This window comes from Sitophilus oryzae, unplaced genomic scaffold, assembly GCF_002938485.1.
Source record: "Sitophilus oryzae breed Bouriz unplaced genomic scaffold, Soryzae_2.0 scaffold_1146_pilon_pilon, whole genome shotgun sequence".
NCBI classification, from domain to species: domain Eukaryota; kingdom Metazoa; phylum Arthropoda; class Insecta; order Coleoptera; family Curculionidae; genus Sitophilus; species Sitophilus oryzae.
This window is the reverse complement of record NW_022145778.1, coordinates 79,248-103,562: the sequence shown is the minus strand read 5'-3', so window position 1 is coordinate 103,562 and position 24,315 is coordinate 79,248. Positions and strand designations below refer to the sequence as shown.

General features: G+C 29.6%; 1 long non-coding RNA gene across 1 annotated transcript in view; it reads right to left on the bottom strand.

Annotated features, from left to right (window-relative positions):
* LOC115886680 overlaps positions 1–24,017 on the bottom strand; it is a 252,673-nt gene extending 228,656 nt beyond the window's left edge. The window contains exon 1 of the long non-coding RNA XR_004050926.1: positions 23,669–24,017. This is a non-coding gene — a long non-coding RNA (uncharacterized LOC115886680). The remainder of the gene's footprint in view (positions 1–23,668) is intronic.
* Between the last annotated feature and the right edge of the window lie 298 nt (positions 24,018–24,315).

Sequence of the window (24,315 nt, the reverse complement as noted above, 5' to 3'; positions counted from 1 at the left end):
ACTTTTTCAGTCGCACCTCAGATATGCCCTTCCATTCTGAAGTGCGTGTTGTGCGACTCAATTTGACCGCATTTTCAAGCTCCAGAAGAGAGCTGTTCGATATTCACTGGGACTGAACAGCAGAACTCATTGCCAGGACTTAAAAAACTCTCACTAACCCATCTCACACTTATCCACTCAGGAACGCGGAGCAAAATCTTTATCTACCTACCCCACGCTCAGAGTTAGTTAAAAGTTCAATATTATACAATACAGATTGGAACCAAACTCGGCACGTGGATAGAGGTACCCGAATGGAGTCTTCAGACGGGCAGACGATACAAATTTTACGTTAATGTTAATTTTACTTTTTCAACATTTCAAACCACACTTTTTCAAACATGTCCTTCAAATCCTTCATTTTAATAGCTATAAGAAGTTTCACTTCAAATAAGCGCATATAGGGCAGACACAAATTTTTTCAAACTGTTTTTAGGGTGTAGTTGGTCCTTATCATTAATATTAATACGAAAATGAGAAAATTATAAAACAATTTTTCTTAATTGAGGAGATTCTGTTATTACTATTTATTATTCAACGCTAGACACGTTTTCCTGTAGAAGGAAAATTAAGTGAAATTGGTAAATTAAAACTGTTAAAATGTAGTTAGGATTAGACGGGACGGAAAATGTCTAGGAATCTACCCACGGGCTATAAGAGCGATAATGTAAATTAGATGAAATAGGTTAATAACACGAAGAAATCGTAAGCGAAGGAACGCGACAGGCTGATGGACTTCCTTCATTTAAAATTATTGTACACTGAAAAAAAAGAAGTGTTTACAGGGTTATTCACCACATACGACAGGAATATTGGTAGCTAAACGATTAAATTTTTACAAATTGTAAGTTTTATGTTCGTTGAAGAGCTACAATTTAAAAATATTTTTACGAGATACAGAGTGTCCCAAATAAATAAAAAATATCAAAGTTGTATTTTTTTAAATGGTTGTAAATTTTTAAATTATTAAATTTTTAGTTTCCACGATTAAAATAAGGATAAATTTGATTAGGGTTTACAGCATTTTAATCTTACCGTTTTTTAAATATTTACGTTTTTGTCAAAAAATATAGTAACAATTTTAATGCTTCATTCCTCTAGGCGGATTTAAGTTTTTAAAACCTAATATTGTCCCGAAGTTTTTCTATTAGAGTGTCTAAGAATTTATTTTAAATAATTACTAACTTTAAACGGCAATAACTTCTTTAATTTAAATGGAATACTTTATATATTTTACGAGAATCAGATACACAATTTAATTGTCTATCAAATTGTATTATACCATTTTTTACCTATCTCTTCAAGTTTTCGTAGAAAAGGTATTTCCTCATAATTTAGACCTCATTTATCAATCTAGGCATGGAATATTGACATATTAGATGTACAAATTTTCAAAAAGAGATACTAACATTGTCGATATGATTCGCTTACTTCATTAAAATATAAAAAAAAAAACTGTTTATATATTTGTTAAAGAGGGCCAATTAATATGATTCCAGTATTCAAACTACATTAATTTACTATTTGCGTTGATTAATAATGACTGCTCCAAATACTAAAAAACTAAATTTTGTATGCGTATTAGACAGTGTGGTAAAAAGTAACACCTTAAAAATTTTATTTCATTTTTTGACGAATGCTTATTTATAGCAACAGAGACATTCATTTTGATAACTTATTATTATATTGATTTCTGATTCAAATCCACATTTATTTGGAATAATTTATTAAATAAAACAATTAAGTATGTAATTAACTAATTTTTACTGAAATGGGGACTCGAGATCAATACTAACAAAACACAATATATGTGTATCGGAGGAGAACAACAAGATCTAATACTAGAAGAAGGGAAGAGAATTAAGTGCTGCACAAAATACAAATATTTGGGTATGCAAATCACAAATGATGGACTGTTGGATACAGCAATTAAAGAACGAAACCTGGAAGGAATGCTATCACGGTATTGAATGGGATACGGTGGGACAGAAGCATAAACAACAAGAACAAAACTCTAATATATAATACCATCATCAAGAGTATAACCACGTACAGCTGTGAAGTGTGGCCAATTAAAGAAACAACAAAACGAATGCTGGAAGCTACAGCGATGGATTTTTGGTGAAGATCAGCAGGCAAATCAAGACTCGAGCGAATAACTAATGAACGCATAAGAGAGATTATGGAAGTTAAACATACGATAGTGGACGACATAAAGAACAGTCAACTCATATGGTACGGGCATGTCCAAAGAATGGCAGAAATAAGAATCCCAAAGCAAATTATAAACTGGAAACCTGCAGGAAGAAGAAAACCGGGTAGACCGAGAAGAAATTGGCAGGAAGGGATTGACACGTTTATGGAGGAAAGATCTCTCGGAGACGGTGCATGGAGAGACAGACAGTCATGGAGAAGAAAGCATCGGAAGACGTAGAACGTTTTAAACCGATTAATATATATATATATATATATATATATATATATATATATATATATATATATATATATATATATATATATATATATATATATATATATATATATATATATATATATATATATATATATATATATATATATATATATATATATATATATATATATATATATATATATATATATATATATATATATATATATATATATATATATATATATATATATATATATATATATATATATATATATATATTAACTAATTTTGAGCGGAAATAATGTTGGTATATTTAATTGATATACTCTTTTACAAAGATTTAGATAGTTTGATTTTTGTAGACAAATTGGCTTGCAATAATATCATTTTTAGCACCTGTACATTTTGTACATTTGTTGTTTTAAAAAAATCTAAAATGTCAATATTCCATGAGTATATTGATGAATGACGTCTAAATTATAAGAAAATGCATTTTCTACGAAAACTTGTAGAGATAGGTAAATAATGGTATGATACAATTTGATAGACAAGTAAATTGTGCATCTGATTCCCGTAAAATACACAGGGTGCTCCATTTAAATTAAACAAGTTATTGCCGTTTAAAGCTAGTGGTAATTCCTTAAAATAAATTTAATTTTATTTAATTTAATTTAGAGATTATGTATAAGGTAGTATTGGTTTTAATATTACTACACAATATCTGATCAATAAATAAACTATAGTAAATATTTAGCATTAAAAACTCTTGTGTCGTATGTTGGTTAGGTTAGGTTAACCCTGTATACAGTAGGGTGCACCAAAAAAAATTATCTCTTTTTAGTTACCGTGAAAATATCGTTCACGACGATGAAAAAAAAAAAAATAACGGTAAAGTTTGAGCTCTTAATATTAATTTCAAAAATAGGATAGCCTGTATAGTTACGATTTTTACTCAATAATAAATTTATTTATCTGCGAAAATTATTATTTCCAAAAAAAAAAGAATATTAACCGACATTAAAAAATATTCTGCAACTATCACTTTCGGTTTTCAATGTGTACGGAATAGTTGGAATGTGGGACAAATTCTTGCCTAAACGAGCAACGACAACTGTATTTATTCGTTTCTGTATTCTGTGACGATATATATTTTGTGGTAAATACGAATTTGCCTCCCAAATGATCGAGGAAAAAACCATTTTAATATGTATGGTTTCTATACAAAACTGTTTCTGAAGAGAAATTTTCAAATCAGAACAGCTGCAGTTGTTGCAGTTCTTCAAGTAGTATATTAATATTTTATTGTATTAATATCAAAGTAGCGGATATTATTATGTCTATTATGTCTTATACAAGGTGTATCAAATTTGATCTAGCCAAAAATTTTTTTTGACGCCAAATGCTTTGCAAACGTGTTTTGGTATGCTGTCGATTATGTCGAAGGGTGTCCCCAAAAAAAGTTACACATCAAACTTGTGTTTTTTCTAATGGAACACCCTATACTTCCAAATATTAATTAATTACATACTTAATGGTGTTAGTTAATAACTTATTCTAAATAAATTTAGATTTGAATCAGAAATCAATATAATAATAGGTTATGAAACTGAACGTCTCTGTTGTTATAAATAAATAAGCATTTATACAAGTTTATAAATAAATAAGCAAAATTTTGAAGGTATTACTTCTTAACACACTGTCTAATACACATACAAAATTAAGTTTTTTATTATTTGGACTAATTATTATTAATCAACGCAAACCGTCAATTAATGTAATTTGAATCCTGGAATCATATTAATTGGTCCTCTTTAACAAATATTTAAACAGTTTTTTTTTATTTTTTTAATAAAATAAATGAACTATATCGACAATATTAGTATCTGTACTCTTTAAAAATTTATTACATCATTAAAAATAATCTAAAATGTCAATATTCCATGGGTATATTGATCAATGAAGTCTAAATTATAATAAAATGCATTTTCTACGAAAACTTGAAGGGATAGGTAAAAAATATTATAGTACAATTTGATAGACAATTAAATTGTGCATCTGATTCTCATAAAATATACAGGGTGTTTCATTTAAATTAAACAAATTATTGCCGTATAAAGCTAGTGATTATTTAAAATAATTTTTTAGACACTGTGTATAAGGTAGTGTAATTTTTATTATTGCAACACAAAATTTAGTAAACAGAAATACTTCAGTACAATATTTGGTTTTAAAAACTTAAATACGCCTAGAGAAATGAAACATTAAAATGATTACTGTATTTTGACAAAAACCTAAATATTTCAAAAACGGCAAGGTTAAAATGCGATAAACCTTAATCAAATTTACCTTTATTTTACTCGTAGAATCTAAAAATGTAATAATATACATGGTGTTCCATTTAAAAAATACAACTTTGATATTTTTTTTTTATTTGGGACACTCTGTATCTCGTAAAATATTTTTCAATTGTAGCTCTAATAGTCCTTCAACCCAAAACTTACAATTTGCAAATATCTAATCGTTTAGCTACAATACTCCGTGTTCTAAGAGAAAAATAAAAGAAGTTTCATTAGAGATATATATGAGGTTTATATGAGGATATAAAATGTAATTTTTTTGACATATTTAACATTTTCTAAAAATCAAGAACATTTTTTAAATTTTAATAAAAACTAACTAAATTGGAATTTACGCGGTATAGCATATGTAGTTAAAATATCTATTTTATTTAAATGAAATTAAAACTTGATCCAAAATGTTATACAGGGTGAGACAAAATTATTATTGAACATTGATCACCTTTAAAAGCAAGTTATTCTTTTATTTTAAATGAAACACATGGTATATTATTCCAATACTCAATGGGGAATTCATGTCTCTTAAAAAATACTCTTAAGGTTACCATATAAAGATTTTCCGAGATATTTTTATTTTTACGATTTACTGTTTATTACTTTATTTAGTGTTTATTTGTCTTTATTATTTGATAAAATCTAGGTGGCTCTGATATGTATGCCGTTACGTCAACATAGTTGTCAAATTAGTTCAACTTAACAAATAGTTATCATTTTGTGTCAGTTAAAACAAAAAAATTCTCACAAATTTCCCAAAAATGGAAAATATCCTAAACCAGAGAGAATTGATATTTTGTTACATTCATTGGTGACTGCAGAGTGCATTCACCAAATAATAGAATACTTAAATGCTCCTGATTTAACTAGTCTGGACGTTTTTTATGGGGATTTGTTAAAGACAGTATTTACAAAACTCGACCAACTATTATAATTGTCTACAACATGAGAGAAATTATTATGGCTGCTTTTCGAATAAGAAATCATAAGGAATATATTATGCCTTTTAACATAAAAAAATCTTTTGAGAAGAGAATCATTTTATGCAGTGAACCAGGGATGGAAGTATTTAGAGCATTTAATTTCATCATTTTCATTTAGTAATTTTTGTCACATAATTTTATTATACGTTTATATCTAGTTTTAATTCTGTAATAATTAAAACACGTTTTAACTGTGTATCTTTTTATTATTGTTGAGCATTTTACTCTACATCCTTTAATCTTTGTTAAATTATTAACAAAAGGTATATAACAGCCACCTATATTTTGTGAAATTATAAAGATCTACTGACGCAAAATTATATAAATGAAAATATCTAGGAAAATCTTAGTCTCAGGTTGATAGTCTGAGAGGTTAGTTAGTCTGAGAGGTTAGTCTAGTTGTTAGGCTGGTTAGGGTTGGGAATATATCGGAATAATATACTGGGTGTTCCATTCAAAATAAAGGAGTAACTTCCTTTTAAAAGTGACCAATGTTCAATATTAATTTTGCCTCACCCTGTATAACTTTTCGGGTCAAATTTTAATTTAGTTTTACATACAATAGCTATAGTAGTTAAATATCGGGCTATACATGGTAAATAATAAATGGTGTAGATCTAAATAAATACAAAAAATCACTATATGAAATAATATTATTTTAATGGGCAAAATTTGTTCCGTATAATTCGATACACCCAGTAGAATTAAATTTCTAATGTCACCTCGGTTAATTTATGTCGCAAAGTGTTGATAAAATATCACAAAATAATTTAAAATTCGTGCGATAAATCAGGTGGCTTTGGAAATGATCGATGTGAATATTTTGTTTCAATAAATAATAGTGATTTTGACGTTATTGCTATTTGTTCGGTCTGCGCTGGCATTGTTTTCAGATTTTTCTTCGAAAGTATAACAGTATTAAAGAATTAAATACAGATAGATTATAATCGTGTGAAAGTTAAATGATTTTTTTACGATTGAGATAATCAGAAATGAAATCAAATTATGTATTTCTAAAACTCTGAAATATTAATAATAATTATTTTTTAAACAGTCGACCGAACAGATTGATTAATTAATTTCGGGAGAAGATAATGCAATTTTATCGTCGTGTATAAAACAATATTTTTTTCCATAGCGAGTTACGTTTTAAAAAATATTCAGAAATTATTATTTCAAGAAATTTATTACGAGTAGAAAAAATATTGTGCTGGGTTGGCGTTGGTTTCTATGTAATTTGACAAATAAATAAAGCTGTCTCTTTAGTTGTCAGTTTTGAGTCAATATTTTTTAATTCTCGTTCGTGTCGATTGCTGATTGAATTGGAGCCAGAAATGGCTGAAAACGAAATAAGTAAATTACCAACAGACATTCAGGCTGAGGCGACAAACGCCATATCCAAACTACTTCCATTTAAATCCCGAATAACTTATGAAAAGGAATTCAAAATTTTTCAGAAATGGCAGCAATTAAAAAACGTGCGAGAAGAAATAAAGTGTTTAACCTATCCTCGCTGTTAAAGTATCATTTAACCTAACCTTGCGGTTAAAGTACTATTTTATCTACTATTTTTGATAGATATAAGGCAATTTTAACAGTTGCTAACGGTTGCTATGGAAAAAAATTAACAATTAGTTGAATTGATGTATGCATGTTTTGAGTCAGAATTGATAAGTCCACAGAAAAAAAAACAAATGCATTTATTTACATAAAGTCTGGTTTTAGTGGTTTTAGCTCAAGATTATGTGCCATGAATTCGCACAAGTTTGTAGATATGTCTGTGGGACCAAAATATGTTGTTTATTTTAATTGTTTTTTAGTAAAAGTAGCATGTCTGCCTATTTAAAGCTGAACACTTAGGAGACTATACCGGGTGGCCCATTAGTGCGAGGAAGTCCATTATCCTCGTCGTTGTCGAAGATCTGAAAAAAGTTTTATAGAGATGTTGCATGGTTTATAAAGGTGCATACACCAAAAATATTTTTTTTGTGTACAGGGTGTGAAAAGAAAAAGTTATGATCAATTTTTATGTTTTTTAAATTGCACCCTACCATATATATTTTATAGTGGAATTTAGATTGAGTAATATTTGAAAAGAAAATAATTTTTTTTTCAGTCATCTTTAAAATTCTACATTTTTACAACAGCAAAATAAAGCAGTAATTCACCGCAATACACCAAAATACTTTATTCCATCATTTGTATCATCGGCAGATGACTAAAACTGAATTTTAATCATTTGTTGATGATGCTCACACGGTTAGCGAAACGCGCGTCCAGTGTTAGAAGTGTTTTGGTGTATTGTGTTGAATTAGTGTTTTATTTTGCCGAACATTGTTAATAATTTGAAATATTTACTTATTATAATATAATATATATATAATAATAATAATAATAGCTTCCGTATATAGCGTTTAACACCTTGGGAGTAGCAAGGTACAGCTTGCCATACTAGAGCCGTTCGGTATACAAGGAAGGTAATGTGGCTAGCACTACGCTTCAACCGCCTATTATTACCTCAGGATTGTGAATCCCAAGTACTGATTTAAGGCTAAGTCGACCTAGGTACCTAAACTATTTTTATTTTAATAAAAATAGTCGGCTGATGCAATGCCGGGTATGGGAATCGAACCCACTACCTTGAGATTGGTAGACGAGAGCCTGTACCTCTACGCCACCGGGTACCCAAATAATATATATTTACATAATTATTGTTAATAATTACATATATTTACATCATATGTAATATTTAATTAATATTACATGGACTTATTTTATTCAGTAAGATGTTTAGGATAGAGTACCTATTAGGTATATTATATAGTGTATAGTATTTAGGTATATTATATAGTTATATAGTACTCTAATAATATAAGCTTTCATGTATAAAAGGAAAGAGATATATCTGAATTCAAAAGGCAAATCGGTTCTTTCACTTAATTGTACATCGTTTTAAACAAGAGAGAGTAAACAAATAGCCAATTACAATCGAATCCAAAAACATCCCAGTCATCTTTATCAACAGACAAAATACAAAAGACGGTAAATCTGATGAATAACGGCGATCATCTTGAGGAAATAACTTAATTTAATATGAGAAAGAGTTTTATGTTTCAATTATTTATAATAATATAACTGACAAGAGGACAAACTTTTATATTATTAACATTTTGAGAAAGGGGCATTCTATTTAAAAAAAGTGCTTACTCTAAAATGATTAATCTCATTTATACTTTTTCTAATTTCCCTTACCGTTTTAGAGAAAATAAAGAAAATATTAAAATACTGTTGAATTTTTTGTATTATAATGTTAAATAAGTAGAACATGTATTTAGTTCAGGTTATGGTGATACTATCGAAAAAGGTGATACTTTAACGACAGAAAAAAATGACGATAATCAAAATTAACAATAATCATCCATCAAAGAATAAAAACGGCGAAACTAACATAGCTCCACTATGTGCTTCCGGTAACTTCTGAAAAATTCAATCGTATTTTCATATTTTTCTCGAATAAAAACAGAATTAACCATTTTAGAAGAAGCAAACTATAGAATTTTTTTTGCAGTAGAGACATACACTTAAGTTTTATAAACAAAAATGCTCCGCTGCTACGTCTTTTCCACCTTACTGTATGGTTCCGAAGCGTGGACCCTTAAAACAACCGAATTCAACAAAAGGCTCAACTTTCGTTTAGCTGAAATCTGTTATATAAAAAATGACTTTATATATGCGTTCTAGAAGGCGTTAGGAATATAAATATACAAAAATTTTCCTGCGGAAATGCGTCATTTTCATTTTTCGGACTTTAGTATAGCGTAAATCTGTTACATCAAAACTAGTCTTCGGGGTGTATTTTAGACATTTTTCTGAACATAAAAACACAAGAAAGTGTCTACGGAAAATTATTTATTTTTATTTTACATAAAAAAATGCTTTGACTTTAGAACAGCCGAAATCAGTTACATGAAAAATGAACTTATATTTGTTTTATACGACCCTTTACGAGTAAAGAAATACAAAAAAATTCCTGCGGAAATGTGTCAATGTCATTTTGTGCACTTTGTTTTTCATACATTTTTCAGTTTAGCTGACGGGACCCAGGAGCGAATAGGGGTGCTGGGTGGGGTAAAACATATTTCGGAGGAATAACAATTCTTGTAGAATAGATAATATAGCTTCGTGTAAACTATAAGTACCTCGGAATGTTGCACTTATTCTTGTTTTTTATTAAAGCTTTACGTAAATAGGGCTGATTCAAAACAAAAAATCATTAGATCATGCAGTTTTCTTTTATATTTTAATAATTAACTGTGATTTTGCAAAAATATTATTATATTGGTTAGGATTTGGGTTGCTTTGGTTAGATTTTCTTTGAAAATTGATTTTTTATTTGGGACACCTCTATATTTTTAATTAACTGAAAAGAATTTAACATTACCTTTCCAAAAATATAGCACACTTGATATTTTGTTATAATCCCCTTCGAAATACAGAATTTTTAAAAGTTCGCCACTTTAAACTAGTAGGCTTTGGACCACTTATTGAAAATATGCCCTTAATGGAACTCGAAAACATATTTTTTCCAGCAAGACAACGCACCGCCTCTGAACGCTGAAGTTATTAGAAAATTTTTGCAGCCAATTTTAAGAATAATTGAATAGCTAACCAAGATCCCAGCCGTTGACCGTCGAGGCCGCCCGACTTAGTGCCCATGGATCTAATCCTATGGATATATTTGCGGAAGAATAAAGGTTCCTTATTCTTCCGTATAATCTAGACAAGAATTAGAAATACTTAGCAGTTATGAGAGGGTATCTTTCACTCCCACTGAGTTAATGAATTCCGCGAGAAATGTTCAAAAACTGCCCCGTCTGTCCATAACAGAAAACGGTCGATATGTCGAACACCTGTAGCAAAATCTCATGTCTTGGTTTGCTATTTATTTTTATTGTTATTAGATATAGTTTAAATGTGTTGATGTTGGTTAAATATATTTTAAATTATTATAAAGTTCTGAATCTCTCATAGCAAATATTATTTTCGTTTTAATTGATGCTCACAGCTAGAATTTTTTTACATTACAGCCGGTGCCGTTCAAAGCCTACTTATTTAAAGCGGGCGAATTTTTATATACTCTATATCTCGAAGAGGAATCGAGCAAAATATCAAGTGTGTTATATTTTTGGAAAGGTAATTTTAAATTCTTTTCAATAAATTAAAAATATACAGGGTGTCCCATATAAAAAATCTGTTGATAATTCTTAAATTATTAATTTAAAAAAATATATACTTAAACCATTAAATTCTACGTAAAAAGGTGCTTTGGAAATGTTTCAATAAAAATACAAAATTTTTCATAGCAAACAAATTACAGCGATTTGTTCAAAATGCATATTTTTGAAAAACACTCCGTAACTCCGAAACGATAACAGATATCGATTTGCGGTTTTCACCATCATGTTTTTGACATAAATTGAGCTCCAGACACAGATATTAGTTTTTGTCTATCTCCTATAGAAAAGGGTGTTTCCATTTAAAAGCGTCGAATTTGACCCACCCTGTACAACTAAGAATTTTCTTCTACATGAACTTGAATGAACTGAAGAATTTGCCAAAAGAATCATATTTTCAAGATTTAATCATTACTGGAAACAAATGAACCTAATTTAGACGAAAACGAATTGTTCTCTCGTAGATGATGAAACAAACGCTTGATTAGCGTGAAGGTTTTTAACGGGAAATTACCATTTTAGGCGAATAATTTACTGATGTTAAGTGATTCTTATGCAAAGGTTTCATTTGAATAATGTTTTAATAGATTTTGTTGGACAGTTAGTACCTACTCATGGAAGATTTTACACAGGGTGAGTTTTCAATAAGTGCAAATATTTTTAGGGATGGTATATTTCGATCTCAGAAACACGTATATATTTCGCGAAAAAACAAACTTGAAAATTTTGAATTTTTGGAAAATAATTCTGGATTTATTTTTTAATTTTTAGTTATAAAAATATAATATCTTCATAATTTGGCAACATAGGTAGTAAATTAAATTTACAAGAAAGAAAACCCGGAAAAGATCAAGTGGTTCTCAAAATATAAGCAAAAAATAAGTTTTCAAAGAAAAAAATATCTCGGTTCTTTTGGACTTATTTGGAAGACGATAAAGTGAATATTTCATGAGCATTTCTTTTTATCTATATAGTTCTAGTTACCAACACTGAAAATATTTATTTTGTATTTAAAAACTATATTTTTCCATTTTTTTTACTGCTTTCTGGCAAAGTTCTGCTAAGAAAAACGAAATCATTATTTTTAATTAAGATTGCCTTTATATAACTGATACCTTTGGTGAATGATTATACTCGCTCAGATATGTTAATGTTCTGCATGAACTTCTTACAAATTGAAATTTTCAGTGAGAAAATGTTACAAAAATTGGTATTATCAACCGTTAATTGATTGTCTCTAAGGTTGTTACAGATAATCTGACATTTATCGATAACGACTGCAACTTAAAAAGGCAAACCAAAGACTATAAAATAAATAATGGAATGTTCTGTTGTCCATATACATTTAATTTATGCTCTGTCTTTGATTTTTTTTAATTAAAGTTGGTAGCAACACATTTCTTACATCATCTCTACATGATTCGATCGGACTTCTATAGCATTCCGCATTTATTTTATAGTCTTTTGGATTTATCTCGTGAGATAATAATCGGCAATAGCAAATGTCAGCTTACTTAATGACAAAAAGTAGAAATTAAAGAGTCTCTAAAGTGGAATAAATTCATTATATCAAATGATTATATTAATCACAGTTAAAAATGTTTCAACACTTTATATTATGATATTTTTAGTCGCACACTGCATCACTCAAACTGTATACCAACATTGCAAGATGTATAAAAAAATATATCGTTCTAAACGTTTATGCACAGCGAAGTAGACAGGTATCAGCTAGTAATCTATACAGGGTTGTTCACCGCAGACGACACGGAGTATTGTAGCTAAACGATTCGATATATATATATATATATATAAATTGTAAGTTCTGGGTGGGCACTTACCCTAGTATCCTACAGGCAGAAATCTACGCTATCGAGAGATGCGTACAACTTATCTTAGATAGGAACTATCGGAAACAAGAAATAGCCATCTTATCTGATAGTCAAGCAACGTTAAAGGCGATCAACTCAGTATCAATCAATTCGAAATTGGTCAAAGAATGCATAGAGAAGCGGAATAAATTAGGCAAAGAAAACAAAAGTCCTCCACACTGGGTGCCTGCTCACCAAGGGATAGAAGGCAATGAAAAAGCAAATAATCTAGCTAGGAAAGGAGCGAACACTCCACTAACTGGACCAGAACCGTTCTGCTTTCCAAGTGGTAACCAACTCAAGGCGGAACTCAAGAACTTGGAAGATTCCATCCTCAACCTGGAATGGAAATCTTGCAATGGTCTAGGACACTCGAAGAAGTTTCTGAGGGCTTATGATCAAGAAAAATCACAGATCTTCCTGGGTCTGAGTAAGAACAATCTTCGGATTGTCACGGGGTTTTTAACAGGACACTGTCTCCTCAATGAACACCTCAGTAGATTGAAACTAAGAAGAAACGGCGAATGCAGATTCTGTGGGGAAGATGGGGAAACACCAGTACACCTCATCACTGAGTGCGCCGAGACGACAACCATTCGTGCCATGAATTTTGGTACGACTGATATTGGAGATGGAGAACTACCCTCTATAAAACCGTCCCAGATACTGGCTTTTGTTAAAGCCCTGGGACTGTATGATGTGTTATGATTCAAGAAAGGGGGACACAATGGATCTGTAAGGTCGAAGTGATTAACCCCCCTCTCACTCATTCTAAATTCTAAAAAAAAATTCTAAAGTTCTGGGTTCGTTGAGGGACTATTAGAGATACAATTTAAAAATATTTTTATAAGATACAGAGCGTACCAAATAAGTAAAAAATAATATAGTTGTATTTTTTTAAATGGAACACCCTGTATATTATTCTATTTTTAGATTCTACGATTGAAATAAAGGTAAATTTCATTAAGGTTTATCACACTTAAAACTTACCGTTTTTGAAATATTTTCAATTTTATGAAATTGTAGTAAAAATTTTAAGGCTCTCCAAGGAGTTTTTAGTTTTTTAATTATCTCCAAGGGGTTTTTAATAATAAATTTTTACTGAAGTTTATTTATTGATCAGATATTGTTTTGCAATAATAACAATACTACTATCTTATACAGAGTGTCTAAAAATTTAGGTATATTAAATAATTACTAGCTTTAAACGGCAATAAGTTGTTTAATTTAAATGGAATACCCTATATATTTTACGTTAATCAGATGCACAATTTAATTGTCTACCAAATTGTATTATACCATTTTTATCTATCTCTATCTGAAGGTTTCGTAGAAAATGCATTTTCTTATAATTTAGACCTCATTTATCACTCATATATATATATTGACATTTTAGATTATTTTTAAAGATGTAACAAATTTTCAAAAAGTACAGATACTAATATTGTCAATATAGTTCCCTTATTTCATTAAAAGATAAAAAATTGTTTAAATATTTTTTTTTAAAGAGGACCAATTAATATGATCCCAGTATTTAAACTGCATTAATTGACCGTTTACGTTGATTAACAATAATTGCTTCAAATACTAAACATCTGAACTTTTTATGTGTATTAGACAGTGTGGTAAAAAGTAACACCTTATAAATTTTATTTAATATTTTGACAAATGCTTATTTATAACAACAGAGACGTTCATTTTCAACTTATTATTGTAATGATTTTTGAATCAAATCCACATTATTTATTTAGAATAATTTAGTAATTAAAACAATTAAGTATGTAATCAACTAATTTTTGGGCGAAAATAATGGTGGTTAATTAATAATTAGTAATAATTGGTATAATACTCTTTTACAAGGATTTAAATAGTTTTCTTTTTGTAGACAAATGGGCTTGCAATATTATTATTTTTACCACCTGTACATTTTGTACATATTATGTTGCTTTAAAAAAATCTAATATGTCAATATTCCATGGGTATAGTGACAAATGATGTCTAAATTATAAGAAAATGCATTTTGTACTGAAAACTTGAAGAGATAAAAAATGGTATAATACAATTTGATAGATAATTAAATTGTGCATCTGATTCACGTAAAATCTACAGGGTGTTCCATTTAAATTAAACAAGTTATTACCGTTTAAAGCTAGTAATTATTTAATATAAATTTTTGGACACTATGTATAAGGTAGTGTAATTTTTATAGTTGCAACACAATATCTGATCAATAAATAATCTTCAGTAAATATTTAGTATTAAAACCTTTAATATCCTTGGAGAAATGAAGCCTTAAATTTTTTACTGCAATTTCACAAAATTGAATTATTTCAAAAACGGTAAGGTTCAAGTGTGATAAACTTTAATGAAATTAACCTTTATTTCAACCGTAGAATCTAAAAATACAGTAATATACAGGGTGTTCCATTTAAAAAAATACGACTATAATATTTTTTAATTATTTGGGACACTCTGTATCTTGTAATAATATTTTTAAATTGTAGCTCTAATAGTCCTTCAACGAACCCAGAACTTACAATTTGTAAAAATCTAATCATTTAGCTACAGTACTAGTGAACAACCCTGTATATCACTATATAAAAATTAATAACTACATTATAACCCTGTTTTTTTTCTCAGGTAAGATTTCGACAGACGATGACAGAAGAAAAGCAGATGACGTCCCATACCAATCTATTTATTTTACTAAAAAAAGTTTCTAATAATTTTTAAGTTATCTATGGATGGGTTTAAATATAAATCCGTCATGCGTTGTGTCTTGTTGATTTTAACCAGTTTTATTGGCTAATTTAAAAAATGACAGATCGTATTTCAATTTTATTGGTTTGACGGAACGATGAACGACAAACGGACGCCGATGCGTATGAACTCGCCTTTAGATTTTTGTCATTTTTGAAGCTTGTCAAAGTCTTGCCAAATTATAGGTTAGAATTTTGTGTCAACTTTTGTTAAATACCCTGCGTTTTGGAAGATGATGCATTTTGATTCGTATTATTACGTGTGTTTTGTGTCTTTTGAAGTCAAGCGGAGCAAAAATCGAGTGAAAATTGACTGTAGACCCAGAGCACAGGTTATGGTTTATACTCGCTGCCCAGGCAGAAAGTTTTATACACCAATGAAGTTGCCATCGATAAAGTTTGTATACCATTTCGTCGTAGATAAGTGCATCTCGTATATGGTAGAAGGATCAAACTAAACACATACTAAAAACTGGAGTAGCTGTAAAATATCGACATCACACGATAGGTAAATAATGGATTTTAGTACTGCAGAAAAATAATGTCAAAATGTACTGGTTTAAAAAAATTAAGATTAAAGTTAATTAATCAACCTTTAAGGTATAAAATTTGGTAGGTGTTATTATTAATAAAATAGTTTGTTTTATTTACCTTTGCTGTTTTATTTATTCCTGTGGAATATTACAAATTTGTATTTGTACATAAGTTATATTGATAAATATAATCATAAATGCGGGTAGTTTCATAAAGCTTGAAAGTAAATAATAGTTCTTTTTTATATTTTTTTGGTATGTAGTGTCTTGTTTTTGTTTGTATTGTATTAACACATACCGTTTTTATTAAATAAAATAACTCGATTACATTTTTTCAGTTTTATACAGTTTTTTTCACAATATTTTGAAGTAATCACTTGTCATCTTGTCAATCAAATTTTAAATATATCCTGCTATGCGTTCCAGTTGTACCAACTTATTTCTTTGTAAAATAAAATAAACTACTTTGAAATTAAAATGACAGACACATCTATCACTGTCAAGGATCTTCTCGTTGGACAGACTATAGTAACAACTTTGTAGTACAGCTGGTTCCAATAAAATTGAATACGATTTAAAACATATTTTTATTATTTCGGGCAGTATATTCTATGATACCACAGTGCCCCATTTCTCTACTGATGTCATACTGACGTTCTGAAAAATTTATTTGTCACTTTGTCAAAAGCAAAGTTGTTTTATACAATGTCATAATAACCTTAACATGTCAAAATACTTGACACATAAATATACACTGCCCAAATATTCGAAAAAAATGTACAAAGAGTCGTATTCATTTTTTTTGGAACCAGCTGTACATACAGTAAATAAAAATATCATCTAATGCTACACAGTTTAAACAATACAAAAAAAATAACATTGGCTTCTATTTTAATGTATACTCGTATATCTAAAAGACGACAAAACTTTCTATCTGAGAAATCTGCGGCATTTGTAAATTATGTCATTTAAAGAAAGCTATTTATAGTATCTCTCTTTGCATTTATACCAAAACATATCAGTTTCATTTCATTCTCATTTGTTTGTATTTAATAATCTTTGTAATTTCATTACGCTTCAATAACTTTAAGTTCATAGCACAATAGTTAATTATTTGTGAGAAATAAATACTATTTTATATTCGTTGTGTACACAAGATATCGAACTTTCCCTTTCATAATTCTTCCTTAACCGATAATAAAATTACAACGAATTAAATAACTAAAGTTTACGATGGGAATAAGCGATGGAGCTAAGTACTTGCCAATTTTAGTTTACCTATGTACAGTAATGTAATGTTCTATATGAGTTAGACAGGGTGGTGAGATATATTTTATGTGATGAGATATATACTGGGTGTCCCAGAAATAAGTGCAAATATTTTAATTGGTAGTATAATTCAACCCCAGAAACACGCCTATGAAGTTTTTTTCGCGAAAAAAAAATTGAAAATTCGAAATTTTTTGAATTTTTTTTTGGATTTTTTTACTTCTTAGTTAAAAAAACATAATTTATTGATAATACGGCAACATAGGTATTAGATTAAATTTACAAGAAAGAAAATCCAGAAAAGATCCAGTGGTTCTCAAAATTTTAGCAAAAAATCATTTTTTTGCAAATTTTCAAAGTAAAATAACTCCGTTATTTTGGACTTATTTAAAAAACGATAAAGAGAAAATATGTTTCTTTTATCGAGGTCTACCACCCCTTAAAATATTTGCACTTATTTCTGGGACACCCTGTATAACTAATACGTATCTTTGGAATCAAAATAAGTTTATTGAACACAATTTACCTCTATACTAAAAAGTGTTTCGGTTATCCGCTAGAGAGCATCAAACTTTAAAAAAAAATAAAAACATATTTTCAGATAAACCCGTTATTCCGATTTAAATGAGAGTTTAAGTGTCTATCTTTTGCTAAGTGCTCTAACATTTGGGTTTCACAAAAATCAAGCAAAAGTACAAACACCATCGACGGAAGATTTTCTTTTCGTAAAATGGTCCCTCTAGAATTTCCTATATTTTTTGTCTCTCGTAAAAAAATGCCACCGTGCATGCTTTTTGAAGAAAAAAATTATTTTTCCAAAGCTGACTTCCAAAAAATGTATTTGGTCACATCATGCTATACAAGGTTGTTCACCACATACGACGCGGAGTATTGTAGCTAAACTATTTAATTTTTGCAAATTGTAAGTTTTGGGTTCTTTGAAGGACTATTAGAGCTACAATTTAAAAATATTTTTACAAGATACAGAGTGCCCAAATAAATAAAAAATATCAAAGTTGTATTTTTTAAATGGAACACCCTATATATTATTACATTTTTAGTTTCTACGATTAAAATAAAGGTAAATTTGATTAAGGTTTATTACACTTAAACCTTACCGTTTATGAAATATTTTCAATTTTGTGAAATTGCAGTATAAATTTTACGGCTTCATTTCTCCGAGGGTATCGAAGTTTTTAATACTAAATATTTACTGAAGTTTATTTATTGATCAGTTATTGTGTTGCAATAATAAAAACTTTACTACCTTATACAGAGTGTCTAAAAATGTATTTTAAATAATTACTAGCTTTAAACGGCAATAACTTGTTTAATTTAAATGGAACGCCCTGTATATTTTATGAGAATGAGATGCACAATTTAATTGTCTATTAAATTGTATTATGCAATTTTTTACATATCTCTTCAAGTTTCCGTAGAAAATGCATTTTCTTGTAATTTAGAACTCATTTATCAAACAGATTATGTAGAACCCGTGGAATTCTGACATTTTAGATTATTTTTAAAGATGTACCAAATTATTAAAGATTACAGATACTAATATTGTCGATATAGTTCGTTTATTTCATTAAAAAATAAAAAAAAAACTGTTTAAATATTTGTTAAAGAGGACCAATTAATATGATTCCAGTATTCAAACTACATTAATTGACTGTTTGCGTTGATTAATAATAATTGCTCCAAATACTAAAAAACTGAATTATGTATGTGTATTAGACAGTGTGGTAAAAAAACACCTTAAAAATGATATTTCATTTTTTGACAAATGCTTATTTATAACAACAGAGACGTTCATTTTCATAACTTATTATTATATTGATTTCTGATTCAAATCCACATTTATTTAGAATAATTTATTAACGAACACAATTAAGTATGTAATTAATTAGTATTTGGGCGGAAATACGGTATATTTAATTAATGGTATACTCTTTTATAAAGATTTAAATAGTTTTCTTTTTGCATACAAATGGGCTAGTAATATTATCGTTTTACTAAAAAGGATAATATTACTAGCCTGTACTTTTTGTACATTTGTTGTTTTAAAAACAACCTAAAATGTCAATATTCCATGGGTATATTGATTAATTCTACGAAAACTTGAAGGGATAGGTAAAAAGTGATAAAATACAATTTGATAGACAATTAAATTGTGCATCTGATTCTCATAAAATATTCAGGGTGTTCTATTTAAATTAAACAAGTTATTGCCGTTTAAAGCTAGTAATTATTTAAAATAAATTTTTAGACACTCTGTATAAGGTAGTATAATTTTTATTATTGCAACGCAATAACTGATCAATAAATAAACTTCAGTAAATATTTAGTATTAAAAACTTTGATACCCTCGGAGAAATGAAGCCTTAAAATTTATACTTCAATTTCACAAAATTGAAAATATTTCAAAAACGCTAAGGTTTAAGTGTAATAAACCTTAATCAAATATATCTTTATTTTAATCGTAGAAACTAAAAATGCAATAATATACAGGGTGTTCCATTTAAAAAAATAAAACTTTGATATTTTTGATTTATTTGAGACACTATGTATCTTGTAAAAATATTTTTAAATTGTAGCTCTAATAGTCCTTCAACAAACCCAAAACTTACAATTTCTAAAAATCTAATCGTTTAGCTACAATACTCCGTGTCGTATGTGGTGAATTTTATATTGTTATTCACAAAAACTATGCGATGTAGCCTTTTTTACAAGAGACAAAAAATGTATTAAATACTAGAAGGACCATTTTACGAATAGAAAATCTGTCGTCGGAGGAGTTGGAAATATTTATCTGTAGGGGTGGGGGTAGTTTTCACCGTTTCCGTACATTTTCTTGATTTTTGTAAAAATCATATGTTAAAGCATTTAGCAAAACATCCAAAATCTCATTCAAATCGGACTAACGATTCTTAAAATATCTGAAAAAATATGTTTATGTTTTTAAAGTTTGATGCCCTCTAGCGGACAAACGAAGCGCTTTTGTGTAAAGGTAAATTGTATCCAATGAACTTATTTTGATCCAAAAATACATAGTAGTTCTATGTCTACGGAATATTGGGCCACCCTGTATTTTCTCAGATGTTAAGCATTGTTTGTTGATTGGGTAAATTTCTTTTACGACCAAAAACCCCCCACAAGCTCGTTTCCAGAGGGAAGTTAATCACCGCGACCTTATAGATCTATTGTGTCCCCCTTCCTTGAGTTATAACTCATCATACAGTCTCGGGATTTTGACCAGAGCCGGTATCTGAGACGGTTCTACAGAGGGTAGTTCTCCGTCAGTGCAGTAGTGTTAGGTCTAGATGATTTCCATCCCTGATGTTAAGCAGATTTCATGGCTCCTGTGATCTGAATCATTGTCTGAATCAATCTAGCATTCATCTGAATACATGCCAGTCTCTGCATTTATGCAATAGTGTTTACAAGAAATAACCTATTTATATTTTTATATTCCCCTTTCACGAAATACTTTTGTTTTTAATATGATATATAATAAACAATTTTATTAGCTTACATACAACTCTTTAAATTCTTTCTCCAATCGTTTCTCATGGCTGAGGGTCGTGACTTCTATGAGAATGGTTTTTGGTTGATGAGTTCTTTCCAGGCTTTCTACAGGTCGATGGATTGCAGCTGAATGTAGGGTTATTTATGTATGCGTTATTTATGTGACTTGATTGGGAATCGGCCTCTACATCTTTTTCTTTTGACATTACCAGTTATAATGATTCTTTCCATGTTATCAACAAGTCTTCATGCAATATATTCAAAACATAATATACAATAAACAATAATTTTATTAGATTACACACAACTGTTTAATATATGTATAAGCATGATTTGTCCCCAAGCTTAATATAACTCACAAAAGTGTATATTAAATACCGTACGATAAAAAAACACAGCTGTGGGTAATGGTAGTCCATGATAATTTTGGCGAGGTCAATCTCAAGATGTCATTTACTAAAAATTGACATCAAACTTATTTAAAAATTGACATAAAACACTAATTATAGGAAAATTAAAAAAATAGAACTTTTGCAGACGCACCAGCTTATTTCCAAAAAAATATTTTTCCTTGAATTTTGTAATTCGCCATTTAAAAATCATTTCTACTCAATATAAAAATAAAATAGTGGATGAAATAGCGATAATAGTGGATGATAGGTAGAGATCCAATGTATCAATAGAAAAAAGAAACCGTCAACTTATATCCTTGTTCTCATTATTATTGCTTCTTCGATGAATAATAAGTTGATTGACAAACTGCATTGTTTTACATAATGTCTACCTAGAAACCTATATTTTTTATAGTGCAAAAACTAATTGAATTCTATGGTATTGATAGTATTCATATTACTACTTTCCTAGATATTATTTAGAATATTTCATAAAATATCACAGGAAGAAAACTTATTATTTAGCACTTATTTACAGTGCCGATTATAAGATTTTTCACCTCTCTCTGTAAATAGTAATTATCAATTTCCAAATATTGTATCATCATTAAACGAAATTACGGCAATATATTTAGTAAAATCTTCATCAGTTCTCTGTATATAATAACAAGATGCTTGACAATTAATAATTCAATAATTGTAATGGAATAAAATAAGGCAGTTTCTGTTGTGTACTAAATAATAATTTAGGTATGGTAAATTATATACCACAAAAAATGTTATGGGATCATTCAAAATAGAGATTAGATCCTAGGTCTAGGTCTGGGTAATCAGATTTTTCACAATAATAATTTACAATCTTAATTGTAGTAAGTTGAAAGGATATTACACAGATATATTTCCAAACATATATATCTAAGTTCATCAATTCTCAGACTTAGTCTCTAATATCCGCTTATTCGCTTGTAATATTTGTCAGCCAATATAAAGGGAAAACCTGATTGTCATGTTTTATGCAAATGCAAGACCAAGACCAAGACGAAGGGAGTCTTGATCTTGGTCTTGCAATTAATAAGTAGTATTGATATTGGTCTTACCGGAAGACACTTGCAGGCATTTTTTTCAATAGATTTTTACTAGGGGTACTCTCTACATAGAAAATTTTTAAATATACCGGTTGCATCTAAAAAGTGGCTCACCTCTAGGTATAACTATAAATGGAACCCTCGGTCTATTTCTACTTTATTCGTTAGAAAATGACACTCATATGTCAACTTTTGACATAGAGACTAGAGATTTTAACAATAGAATGACATATCATGTCAACTTTTGACATTTTCGTATATGGTTTATTTGGAATTGTCACATTCGGTTCATAACGACAATTTAACTCGACATACCAAGTATGTGGTACCAAATTATTTTAAAAAAATGCTTTTTCCAAATATGCTAATAAGTCACCCCTGTTCTATTTGAAAAAATCAGGACCAGACATAAAACACATCAGACGATCCAATCTGTTTTTAAGCGAAAATGTCAAAAGATGACATATGATATGTCATTCTACTCAGAGTGTCATTTTCTATAGGATAAAGTAGAAATATACCGAGGGTGCCATTTAATAATGAAAAGTTGTAGTCATTTCCGGTGAAGCAGGAAGTGACCAAAAACAATTGAATATGTCAATCAATCCTAATTTATGTCATATACTAAAATACCAAATTTCGCTTATTTATCTGAAAAAAAAGTTATAAGGGTGGGCCACTGTCAAGACGCACCCGGTATAGTCTTTTTAGTAATTTAATGTAAATTGAACTTTAAAGAAAAACATTATTAGAATATTTGTCTGCCAACATTTTTATTTTCCAATATATTATATTGAATCAGCATTTTTTCTTTAATATTTTGTGCAATAGTCGGATAACACTAAATTCGTAATAAGTTAAAACAATAGTATTGAACAAACAAGTAATTTCTTATTTCTTATATCATATAAACCCGACAAAAATGCAAGATCGTAAGAGTCTTATCATGCATGGTCTTGGTCTTGTGGAAGTCTTGCACTGGTCGCTCTTGATCTTGGTCTTGCAGATCAAATGCCTGTCTTGGTCATGCACGACAATCAAGACCAAGACCACAAGACCAAAACCAGTCTCGATCCTTACTTTCTTTTATATTGGACGGTTATCATTAACCCAAAATATACGTGTGCACAGAAACCGCTGACCTATACTAAGTTTAAAATATTTAAAGAACTTAGCAGCTTATTGACACTGCTGCTTTTTAAACTCCTCACCTCTCTGAAAACAGTCCTCATCAACCCCTAAACACCGTCCCATCATCGGGAAATCCAGCAACAAAATCCTGCCTAGTACACCATCCTGGATCAAAGACGCTGAGCAGCAGCTTAACACAGTCACACAACCCCGCCGATGCGCTTTTGTCTAGCTTTCCACCCTGGCGTCGAAAAAACAAAAACAAACACGGCCAAAACAAACGAACGACGATCTCGACGAACGGAAACAAACGCGCATCGCCCGCTCGCAAGAAACGGCGGCGGATTCGTTGGCGCACCGACAAACTGCAACGAAACGGACGGCAAGACAACTGAACGTCGCGGCGTCCTTCTCGGCGGGCACGGCCTACCTCGCGTAGGTACGAATGGTGTGGCGTTAAGAGTCCATTCACGCTGTTGTCGCGGAATAGTTATTATTTTAACATTCACCTGGTCTTACGTCAGTCGGTCTCGGTAAGTATACTGTGGCTTGTATTTGGTCGTTCTACGAGGCGTTAGGGGAAAGTCCGAAACCTATATCGTATGTTTCTTGAGTTGTCAAAGGGAATAGGTAGGTTAGTAGAATGTAGATAAGACTTCTAGAGAAGCTGAGCAAATTAGGCAAATAAAATAAAAAGCTCCTACTCTGGGTGCCAGCCCATACATAC